Here is a 13,287-nt window from a genome sequence, read left to right as displayed (position 1 = left end):
CATGGCCTTAAAAATACATTAAAATTTTTTTTTTCAAATTAGTGTCGTTTTGTTTCGCATCGTGTGATAAAAACATACTAGAGATTATGCATACTTGTTAAAGACAAGTCATACTATAGTAAGCAAACTGAAAAACAATTTTTGATGGAAAATGACAAGAAAAATGAGAAAAAAATCAGAACGAAATTTCAAAGTTTTTAATTCCAAAATGGCGCTAAAAAACTCGGAAAAATTAGTTTTACTCGATTAAAAATACATTTTTACGTTTTAAATTAAACTTTTCTAAGCTTTTAAGCCATTAAAACAAGCTATTGTAAGCCAGCTTGCTCGAATTAAGATGAACAACCAAAAATTTCAAACTGTTTTTTATCGACACTAGAAAAATTATTTGAATTTTGTTAAAGGTCTGTCTCTCCGATAATTAGTTTTGGTAGTTGATACAGCATGGAAAAAAAAATAAAAAATAAAACACACCCTGATACAAAATTCCTCCCCCTTTTTAAGTGGTCGGAACAACAAGTACAGAAGTCTCGTTGCCTTTGAAAGTATCAACTAGCATAATTTTGAGAGCTAAACTCTCAGAAATACAAAACAACTGTTGAAATGGTAAAACGATAGTCGTCTAATTGTTAATTCCGATACAGGAGATAGTCAACTTAATCTTACAAAGTTAGCATAGAAAGTGGTTGAGAACACAATCCAAGGGTGACAGACTGTTCCAAGGACAAACACCTGCTAATCAATTAGTCTAGCACCGAGAAAGAACATTTGATTGACAGCTTCCGAAATGAACTAAATTACTCTATACAACACTTCCCCTTCGATAATGAAACTTTAATTGAATAGAAATGATTTCACCTGTTGATTTTAAATGACTGAAACGATTGATCATGAATGATTGAAAAGAATGACTAGCTTCATGTTTGGATGCAAATTTAGACCTTATAATGACGAAATTTTTAACAACTAAAAACGATCACTGAGCAGTGATACCAATTGAGTTTTGGGTCACTAATGACTTCCCCTCTCCCTGGGTTAGAACAGTTTGAACGAAAATTTACTATTTGTTGATGTTGGTCACTTGTTTCCCTCCTTATTTTGATTGATGAAATCAATCATTACTCCCCCCATTTTGGTGACCGCAGTTCTCTTGCGCCCGCTTCTTCTAGACGTCGTGGATGAGGTCTCGTCCTGGCTATCACCCTGGCTGCTGTATGAAACCAGCCTGGCTTTCTTTGATGAGGCTCCCTTCTTCTTACTATTGGTAGACTTCGACTGGTCCCCTGGATTGGACGTTCCTTGGTCCCTTGGATGATGATGATCTAACTCACCGCCCCGTGCCGGAATGGTGTCCTGGTCACTTCCAACATCGACTTCTGTTATTGCTGTTGCTGATCGCTCTATAGGTTCATCGGGGGTGGTAGTTAATGACTGCTTCTTTTTAATTAATGACTTCTTTGTCCGTTTTACCGAGAAAATCGGCAAGTCTTCGCTGTCTTCCGATTCCGAGCCACTACTTTCTAATCTTCGCCCGATTTTTCCCCGTTGTTTTTCCGCAAGTCGTTTTGTTAAACGGTCTTTAACTGCGCGCGGAGTTGGCGGTGGTAACACTGGTTGAGTTGCTGGCTTGTTTACTTCACTCGAGGGTACCGGTAATACGGATTTAGCTGCAACTTTCAATTTCTTTGGTTTGGGCTTTGTGGCCACTCGCGATTTCCTAAGCACAACCCCATTATCAAAAGTTAGGGTATGTGTACTCTCGGATCTTACTTTAGAGTGGATTTGTTTATACCTTTTTAGGTTCCGGTTCCCAGTTCGCTGGAACAACAATCCAGATGGTCCCGGTTGTCCAATGGGGTTTGCACTTTTAAGTAGCGACGGTTCGTCGTGTTGTTGGGCGGATTGGTCCTCTGTAAGACGTCTTGCATGGGTCCTGTTTTTGATATCGTATGCGATGTCTGATCTTACACTCCAGTTTGTATCGGCTGGATGGGGCATGTCTTGCTCATTTGGATCGGCGGCATCTAAACAAGCATTCTTCGTTGTTATAACCCGTGACCAATCCAGATTTTGAAGAGATGGCTTTTTAGTAAGGTTCCGTAAAACTGTGTTCGCTTCTCTACCATGGTGAGCTTCGAAAGGCGAGATTTTTAGAGTTGAATTTTTTGAGAATCTGAGAGCACCAAGGGCCCGTTCAACCATTTTCTCCAAGGGTTCGGGATTCTTTTCTTGAGCGAAGGTAAGGATCAAATTTTTCAGACTGCCAATGGTACGCTCGACGCACCCCGTTTCTCGATGGTCGTTTACTGGTGATTTAATAATTTCAATGCCCTCCCCATTACAAAAAGCTTTAATCTCGTTTGACATGAAACTAGCTCCCTGATCAACGTGAATTTTCCGTGGCACCCCATGGTTTGTTATATAGATCTTCAAGAATTTCAGTATTTTATCTGACCGATTATTTCCACATACCATTGCCGATGGCCAACGAGAAAACCTATCTACTGCCACTAATACATATTTGCGGGATTCATTTAAGTAATTGATGGGGCCCCCAAAAATCTAATTGGACTGATTCATTTGGTTCTCTTGGTTCCGATACAGATCCAAGTTGGTTTTTCTTTATTATCGTTTTTAATATATTACCGGCTGCGGTACATTCGGGGCACCCTTCGGCAATGGAAGCTATTGAGCGGTAAATATAAGGGTACCAAACATCTTTCGCTGCATCGAACATATTTGATTTCCCGTGGTGATACGCATGGATTCGGTTATTAATCGCTGATTGAAGGTTAATTGGAATTACTAATTTTTCATTCATCCAGACTACATTTTCCTTCACCGAAAAGTCATTAACGAATTGACCATAATAGCGGTTCATTTCAGTGATTTTTTCATCGATTTCAGGATCTTGTGTAACAATAAGGTCGCGAATAGCACTCAGTTGGGGGTCAGATACCTAATTCGATTCTATGAATTTTAGATTAAATAGATCAGGTAATGAAGTAACTTTATTTACGATTTTGCAATTCCGAGGGATAATTGACATACATAATAGATTCGGGTCCACTGGTGGTACTGTTTCTCCTTTGAATGCCGAGGGTAACGAGAGAGTTGTGTTAGTGCGAATTGATCTTGTTTCTTTGGTAACGGCTTCTAGTGATACATTTGGGGGCAATTCGTCAATTTCGTCGCTACTACTATTCAAACTTGGATGTTGTTGAAGGAATTTTTGCCATTTACGCATGCTTCGATCCATTTTGGTATTTGATGCTGAAATTTGAGAATTGGATTTTGATAATTTTGAACAACTGTGTTCTGATTTAATAATAGCCCCAACTAATCCAGTGCGTATTTTGCGTAGCCGTCGGCTCAAATTACGTGTTTGAATCTGATTGGTTGATTTCCGCTAACATGTTTTTCCGCCCTCTACCGATTCATTTCGTGACGAAACTTCCAGTCTATTTATAGATTGCTTACTTTCCGCTGTACAAATTGGTCCCTTGGATTTATTGTGTCCCTTGGATGTATTCGTCCCTTATAAAATATCGTCGATGAACGCGTGCGCCTGCGGGTATTCGGCGAGTATGCAATCCATTGCGCGTTGGAATTCCGCGGGCATAGTAGTTAGACCATAGAATCCGGTCTTGAACCGGTACGTTCCCGTCGAGCGGCCTCCAATGAGAGAAAAATTGCACTGTACGCTCGTTTCAGCGTTTAATGGCAGTTGGCCATATGCGTATGTTAAGTCCATTGTTGTGAAATATATGTCTCCCTGTTTTTTTTCACTAATCGTTTGCCCAACTGTGTCCATTAGTTCCTCGATATTCGGCATTTGATATTTGTTCTTATGCACTTGTTTATTTAATTCCCTCGACTCGAGTGCTAGCTTCACGGACCCATCCTTTTTTACTGTTATTACTATCGGGGACACAAAATATTTGTCCGAGCATTCTGTTAGTTTTTCGATATGGCCCTGTTGCAATAGTTTATCAATTTCAGCGTCAACTTTTTCTTGCAACGAAATCGGAACTCGACGCCCCTTCTGTTGTACTGGGGTGAGGTTTTCAAAAAATTCAGCTTGTATTTTGTAGTTTCTTATTTTCCCTACCCTGCTAAAAAGGTTTGAAAACTGCTTACTGAAATAGTTTTGCCATGAATCCAACTCCCCCTCCGGTTCCAGTGCGTCCTGGTTGCCTTCTTCAATGGACATTATCTGTTCCCCTGGTGATTTTTGCACCAGCTGGAGTCCTAATTGGGGCATCAGATCTCTTCCAATTATTGATGGTCGGTTTCCTCCGATTACTTTTATCCTCGCGTGAATCTTCCAGCCGTTTGATTGTATTGTTACCGCCATTGTTCCAATCATCTGTAGCGGATTGTTTCCATAATCCCGAAAAGCATTATCTTCCTCCGTAAGATTATCCAATTTTACTCCTGACGTTCCCAAAGTCATCCTCAATTCCCCAATGGTGAAGATCGAAATTGGAGACCCGCTATCGATCCACATCGGTAATTGTGCCCCAGCAACTTTCAGTTCTGTAACTCTTTTATGTTTTATTGCCATGACCATATAGTCCCCGTCTGAACTGCTCGAGTCCCACGAGTGTACCACTGGATTCTTATTGACCCATCCAATGGAACTTGCATGTTGTGACGCTTCTTCATCCCCCGAGTTTTCCAGATGACCATCGTCAGCATTCTCCCGTATCAATCCTACGGCTCCCTGTCCTCGCTGGTTTCCACGCTTCCCCCTACAGGTAATTTTGTGGCAAAAGTTACATGTAACGCCTTTTGCTGGGCATCTGTCCAAATGTTCCCTGGTGAAGTTTTGTTGATCGCAGTAATAACATTTATTGTTATTGGGAAAATTTCTACCCCGATTCGATCCTCGCCCTTGGTAAGAGCCCCGGCCCCTTGCGCGATTGTTCCGGTAACCTCCACGAATTATTCCGACTGGTTCCGCTTTTATTTGGATCCCTCCGCCTCCTGATGTCAATCCTTGGGCCCCCACTGATCCCGTGGCAACATATGATGATGCATACTTGTTTCCCCTCTCGTACGAGAGAGCTATCCGGTACACTTCCTCAGGTGTTTTCGTCGACCTGCATAGTTCCTTTTGTGCCTCACGGTTATTCATGTTGACAATGAATACGTCTCTCAGTATCCGATCCTCTAGTGTTCCAAAATTGCACCGCGCCGCCAATCCGCTGAGTACGGAATGGAATTGCTCCAAACTTTCATTGATAAACTGCTTACGGGAAAGAAGTTGGTATGTCTCATATGTCTCATTTCTTTCTTTCTTGAATTCCGTTTCCAGTGCGTCTAACATTCGTGGGTAACGAATCGCCGAGAGATCCAGATGCGGTCGTCTTTTGTGAAATTCGTCCTGCCCTTTTTCCCCCAGACACAAATACAGATTCGAAATCAGCACTTGTTCCGATTCCAGTCGATTTTTTCCATCTACTTCCTCGGGCAAGGCAGTAACTTGAGCAGCTGAGAGAGTGTCGGCGTAGTAGAAGTTCTTCGGATTTAGTGAGTGCTTTGCGACCATTCCCCATTGGAATCTGTTAATCCAAAATTCCCACATCATTGGCGGTTCCGTGCATTTCGCTGGCCAAAATCCCGTGATGCCCAGTGGATTCTTTCCCCCACCTGAGACTGCTGGCTGCGCCATGTTGAAATGGTAAAACGATAGTCGTCTAATTGTTAATTCCGATACAAGAGATAGTCAACTTAATCTTACAAAGTTAGCATAGAGAGTGGTTGAGAACACAATCCAAGGGTGACAGACTGTTCCAAGGACAAACACCTGCTAATCAATTAGTCTAGCACCGAGAGTGAACATTTGATTGACAGCTTCCGAAATGAACTAAATTACTCTATACAACACAACAACAACAATAAACTTTTGACTTGAAAATAGTTTTTATTGAGAAATAGAACACCGCAAAACACATATACCACTACAAGCCTTTTATCATAATATCCTAACTCAGATTTTGCTATGCACTGTTTGTCAATTTTGAACCAATGTAGATAAGCAGCGAATACTGAGTGACGGGCATAACACACCTCAGATTGCAGGTAAACGCGGAACAAGCTGTCGCTACTTCTCAATGATGTTTGGGTTTCAGTTTTAATGAATTTAACGCTAAAATTGGCTGAAAATTAGTTTTTGATTGCCGTTCAGACTTTTGAAGAAAGCGTTGAACATATATGCTCGGAATGGTTGTTTTTTCAGACCACTTTAAAAACTCTTTGTTCTTTCAGGAGATCGCTCTTTTGCTCTGCATGGTGCCAGACGAGTATGCACACAAGTATAGTATCAAGTCATGACTACGTGGAAAAATATTTGTTTTATTATCCCGTTCAAAAAAATTGTTGCAAATTGAACTGAAGTAGCTGATTAGTTTGATTAACTTCATACACGTTACAAATTGCAACACTTAATTTATGATATTTTTAGCCTGAATGCATAGTATTTCAAAATTTAATTTACCAAAAAAAATCCAAGTCGAATCAGCTTTACCGTGCAGTCGTGTTGACTTTAATGCAGGTCAATGAACCACGATAAAAGCTCTATGGCTATCATTTTTTATTCTAAATCAAAGTAGAAAAGCTTCCATAAAGGCAATCACCAGAAGAATTCTCACAAGCAACTTGTTTAAATGGTAATCATCTCACATTGAATCACTATTTGTACCCTGGGTGATTCATCGTTAAAGTTAAGGTTTTAAAATTCTCGTAGCAATACAGTTATCAAGTTTGCTCGTGAATCAAGGTAAAACCTGGCAAGTTAACATTATTCTTTAATTGATGTCGAATAGTGAAAATTGCTTCCGTTTTGGTAACTATTTTTTAAATGCAAACTTGGCGCTGTCAGTATCGAACAACAAGACTTCGCGCTGGCCTTTAATTGGTCTCAGAAAATTTTTGGTAAATTGAATATTGGCTAAACTGTGAATTTTTGGGTGATAAAATCATGATTTGAGTGTTACAATTTGAGTCGTGTATGAAGTTAATAGAACCAATTAGCTATTTCAATTCAACTTGGAACGATTTTGTAATGCGGGATAATAAAACGAGCAATTTTCAATTACATGCTCATGGCAGGTTACTATAATTGTGTTCACACTTGTCTGGGCATATTTAGATCAAGTTATCGAGGGACCAGACTTTGTGAAAATAGTGTGAAAAAAAAACCGGCTCGAGCATATATGTTCTTCATTTTCTTCGAAAGTCGGAACAACCAAAGCTACCCGCATCCAAGTTTAGGCGTAAATAATCGATTATAACGGATTATTATGATGATTTTTTGACAATTATAATCGATTATAATTACCAAAATTAGGTCCTTAAGGGATTTATAATTGATTATAATCGTGATATATTCCAAGCGATTATAATCTCTTATAATCGATTATAATTGATTACAGTTCTTACTAAAAACCCTTAAAATCAATTATAATCGATTATAATCTATTATAATCTCTCATTTTGCCGAAATTTTCTTATATTCGAAATATATCTTTTGGGTTATTTTTTGTGTCAATAAAAAATCTCTAAAAGAGAGATCTCTTGAACACTTTGGTTCATCTGAACACAAAGTTATACCGCGAAACAAAAGTTTCATAGAGATCCTTTCATATGAGTGGAAAGGTTCTCGCGGTAGATGAAAAATAAATTTTCCAAATCAATCATGAAACTAAATCAATTTGCCGATGTTTTGGTGTTTAAAAAAGCTTAACATATGGATCACAAACAACTCTAATGGGGAAGAAATGAAAAAAAAACTTATAAATTTGAATTAATTGGAAAACTTTAAAAACATTTTTCTCATTTTTCATAGGAACCAACGTACACAAAAAGCATAAAATATAAGCAATTTAGATGCAACTTCGAAGACAAAAATGGACAAACAAAAGGGATTATAATCAATTATAATCAATTATAATAGATTTTTGTGCAAAACTAATAAAACAGAAATTTGAATAAAAATAATGGATTATAATCAATTATAATCGATTATAACTCTATCGAAAAATAGACGAATAAATAATCGATTATAATCGATTATAATGGATTAAAATTGATTATAATTTGAATTTAAAAAGAGAGATTATAATCGATTATTAATTGATTAAAATTGATTGTTTCTCAATTTTAGTGAGACTGGTACTAAAATCGTAATATAATCGATTATTAACGCTTGAAACTGGATGCGGGTAGTTTTTAAAATGAAAGTTTTTGTAGAGAGCCAACTTGAACAATTGGCTTGCCTCATTTCAATAAGAAACAATTTTGATTCCAGAATAAAAGACCACGCATTGAAAATTCTCGTCACGTATCAGCATCCGGAATGACAAATTATCGCAACTAAATTCGGTTTTTTCTACCTTCAAACACAGGGTTTCAATATTCATTAAAGTGGGAAAAAACTTTGATAAAATTTATCATTTTAATCAACAAAAATGGTCTGAATAAAAGCAACCAACTCGAGAGTATATTTTCCTTTATATTTCCGAGCTTTTTTCTTCTGCGGCCTAGCTTGGGATTGAGAGAATTCATCAGGAGGGATTGAGAGCGAGCATTCAAAATAATTTCAAAAACTTTGTTTCGGTGTCGAGTGGACCTTTTTTTTTCTATATTCAGTGTGTTTTGTTTTTCAGACAGTTTCATGAATTATAATTTTTGTGATTCGGATCTAAGCTATACAAAATATATCACAGTGAAAAATATAGCGTGATAGCCTATTTTTTCAATAGCCTAGTTCCAGAATAAAGAATGATATTTGGTTTTATTGAAAGTTATGATTTAAGTGATGACTAGGCTAGCTGATTCCTTTTAATTTCAAATTTTCAGCAGTTGCCCTGCAATTGAGACAAAACCGCTAAAAGGTTTATTATTTGAAGAACTTTGGAAAATTTAACCCATCAAAACTTTTTATGTTCAGTTGTGACAGTTCTATGTACATTTATGCAAAAACCACGAAATGATTGGCAAAAAATCAATTTAAAAACTGAAAAAAAGCTCATGTTTCGAAGATTAAAAAACTTGTGCTCCAATTTTCTCACTAATGATAAAAATGGCCTATTTTTGACAGTTCTAAACATATACAAAAGCATTCTGATTTTGGGGGCTTCGTTTTGGCCTGAATTTTATAGTTATTGCTCCTGAATACTACATATTTTGTGCCATAACTCCGCCGATTTTGAAAATTGGAAGAAGTTGATTAAACATTTTGTCAATTGAGAAAGTATCTGGAATCCATAGACAAGGCAAACGTAAAATCAAATGCTTAGCCAAGCTTGCCATGGATTCCATAAGACATCTTTGGCATTAAGGCAACTTCCAGAATTTTTACAACAGTACATTAATTGCATTTATTTTTCAGAATTGTCCCAACTCAGTTTGGCTTTGTTTCCTTCGGTGTCCCACTCTTTAACCCTACGATATTTAACCCCCTCTGCTTACACCCCCTATATCATAACCCCGTAACATGATAACCCCACAACAATTTAACCCCCTTTTAATGACGATAATTTGTTCCAAATTAAGTCTTTTTTATAAGTACAGGAGTAGTCCAATTAAGCTTACTAATTGAGGCCTGAAAAGCTAGTCTTAATTCACTTGATGCCTCTAGCATCTCAAAAGTAATTGCATTTCGATTAGTTAGAGAAATAATCCCTCACTCACGCGTTTAAAACAGAGATAACCTACATGGTGCTAATTGAAGGCAACAAAAGACGTTTGTGAGTTTTATAAAAAATCATACTGCCTATTTCTTTAACCATTGTTATACCACTCTATCAGATCAGATATAATGTTTGAAGCGTCATTCCATTTTACTTTATCTTCGAAAGATAAACAAATGCTAGTGGTATCAGGCCACGAGTATTACCTTAAACGAAAAAACAAAACAACAACAAATTGGAACTGATCAAAGTACCAAACCCATAAATGCCGCGCAACAGCAATTACGGATGGAGATAACTTCATTGAAACGAGGGGTCAACATAATCACGATATTTCCACGGGCAAACCTGATGCTCGACTAGTTTTGAAAAACATCAAGGAGCTAAGCGATAGTAACACCCCAACCGTCGCAGTCGCAACCGCCATTCAGCCAATTACAGACAACATTGCCACTCAACTAGCCCTACCATCCAAAGAACATTTAGTTCGCACCGCACAACGAGCGCGCAAGCAACGAGAAGAAGTCTTACCAGTCTCCCCAGCAAACAGAAGTTTCGAAATACCCGAACTTTTCAAAAATTTTATAAGATTTGACAGTGGGCAAAATGATCACGAGAGGATTATTTTATTCGGTGACCCTGAAATGCTACGTGTGCTTGAAACATCCAACTTTTGGTTGGCTGATGGAACTTTTAAAGTCACCCCGAAAATGTTTTATCAACTTTACTCCATACACGTTAGTCTTTCAGGATAAGCCCCTGCTTGCATATATGCGTTCCTGCCAAATAAAACAGAAAAAGTTTACCACCGTTTCTTAGAAGCCCTAAAAATACTAGTGCCTGATAGTAGACCTGAAAAAATTTTACTGGATTTTGAGCAGGCCGCTATTCAAGCGTTTCAGAAAAATTTTCCCGAGACCAAGTTGTCGGGATGTTTCTTCCATCTTTCACAAAGTTTTATGAGAAAAATCGGGGAGCTCAGATTGAAAAAGGATTACGAAACAAACCACGAGTTCGCTTTAGCACTCAAAATGTTACCCGCACTGGCTTTCGAAAAAGAAGAAGAAATAGGAAATTCAAATAGTTTGCGATCGCACTATAAAAGAGTCGGAAAAAATAGCGAAAGTTGACGAGCTTTGCCTTTATTTTGGATCTAACTACATAAAAAGTCTCGTCCCGAATCGGGAAGCCCTATTCCCCCCTTCATTATGGAATCAAAGGGATGCGGCATCATCGGGTTTGGCCAGAACAACAAATGCTGTAGAGGGCTGGCATTATGGCATACAGTCATACTTCAGTGGATCGCATCCCAGTATATGGAAAGTGATTGCAAATTTGCAAAAAGACGCGTCCGTCCAAAAACTTAATTTCTATAACGCCTCGAGTGGGCATCAATTTACAAAAAAGAAAAAATACCGGGTGCTCAACGAAAAAGTGCAGAATATTATGCATGTTTACGAAGAAAAAACTGATTTGCATTTCTTTCGCGCTATGGCGAACTTGAGTTAAATATTTGCTATTTAATTTATATTGCCAAGCAATAAAATTTTTTCCAAGTTTAATTATTTTCCTTGATTTTTCAAAATTGAGCTAGAGTCGATTTGAAACCGGCAAAATAATAAATACATACAAGGTGTTGACTTTTCTTTTCCCTCCGCCCAACCCTGTAAGGTTAACCCATTTATTGTACCCTTGATATACCCGTTATCATATTGACCCGAAATTCAACTTTTTTGGGAAAATTGGAAAATTTATTGTGCCGCCAGGAATTCGATCCTTTCAACTCTAGATTTTGAGACTAATGCTTTAACCATTATACCATGAGGCCTTTGGTTGTCATCCGAAAATTTCTTCCAAGTTTGGCTCTTTGATCTTAATTAAGCCCATGTTTGAGTTTTCAAAGCGTAGATCAATTCTGTCGGCGCCAAAAGATCAAGGTCGAGAAATTCAAATGGTTTTGGACTGTTTTGTATATGCACCAGTTTGAATCATGTCGGTCGGATTCGTTTTCAAGTTCATATCAAAGTCTAGACTATCGGCAAGGTCATTTCTGTTCAAATCTAAAACGCATTTAGCAGCGTGCGTGTTAACTCATTTTGGTTCGCAAAATTTTTCGCAATTAAAGCTTTGATGTTTACCGACGATATGGTTCCGAATCCTTTTCAAGTAACTTTCACTTTGATTCTAACAATTGGTTTTAAAAAGGGGTTAAATTGTAGTGGGGTTATCTGATTTGGGGGTTATATGAGAGGGGGTTAAGAAAAAGGGGGTTACAAAACACGGGGTGATAAGCTTGGGAACCGTTTCCTTCACCCCCACTTCACACAAGCATCAATTTTATGATTTAATGAGTGGTTTTACTAGGTTCATTATGAAGACCAAATATTTTTGTCATGGCCTAATTTATTTTTCTTAAAGAGTTCTCAGTTTTTTTCGCAAAACTTTTAAAATATTTTATACAAGCCTAGAACTATCAGTTGACAAAAAAAAAACTAAACAAATTGCAAGCGCTTTATCAAAAACTGCCGACTATAATGACAAACAGTGGAACTCGTTGGCAAAAACCAAAAAAAAATGTTCGAGAGGTAATGCTGCTGAAACCAGCCTCTAGTTCAATTCTTTTTATCGGCCAAAACTTTTTTGGTTCAGCTGACCTCAAAAAAAGTAATAGCTTTTTGTGAAGGCCTCATTTGTTATTACTTTTTTGAAAATTCAGCACTCGGATTGAAATTCAGATTCATTAAAACCCCATTTTGTGCTTAGCTTGGTTACAAAACTAAGATTTGCGTTGTAAGTAAATTGACTTTGAATTGACTTTTAACTGACTTTAAATTGAGGCCAACAAAGTTCTAGGAGGGTAAAACTTCTAAAAGCTTGTCTAGCACGTTTAAAATTTGTTTTTAAGCAAAGGTTTTGATAATATAGTAAAAGTGGCTTTTATATTGACTTTAAATTGAGTTTAAATTGTCTTTAAATTGACTTTGAACAAATCTTGTGCGAAATAAAAAGATCGATTTACATTAGAATACACTCGGTTTTTACCGAAGAAAAAAAACAGTCTATGGATTAATTCTAGGAAGAGGATATAAAACGGAACTATGTATCAATGAAGGGCTGATGTATCAAAAAACGGAACTAAAATTGTCATTGACTCAGCAACTATTTTTTTTGTGCCCTAGAAGAAATTATTCAGAAGTAGACGACTGAAAGAGTGTATTCGGTTTGCATTGCTCCTCTGACTGCTCTATAGTTAATGCCAAATTGCTGGCACTATCGGTGACCTTCAGCTGTCAAATCGGTCAAAAGCTATAGCGGAAAAAAACACAAAAACATAAACTTCGCATGTAATAAATTCGAAAATATCAAACTAAATTTTGTATAAAATACTTCAAAAAGTTGCAAAAAAAGACGAGTTGGAAAAACTCTGAAAATTAAATGCTGTTAATGTACTGTTGTAGAAACGCTGAAAGTTGCGTTAATGGCGACGGTGTGTTATGGAATCCAAGGCAAGCTTGGCTAAGTATTTGTCTCTTTATTTGCCTTGTATGTGGATTCCAGATAGTTTCTCGATTGACAAAATCAATACTCG

This window comes from Symsagittifera roscoffensis, chromosome 1 (genome assembly GCF_963678635.1).
Source record: "Symsagittifera roscoffensis chromosome 1, txSymRosc1.1, whole genome shotgun sequence".
Lineage (NCBI taxonomy): Eukaryota > Metazoa > Xenacoelomorpha > Acoela > Convolutidae > Symsagittifera > Symsagittifera roscoffensis.
Note: the sequence above shows the minus strand (reverse complement) of the source record.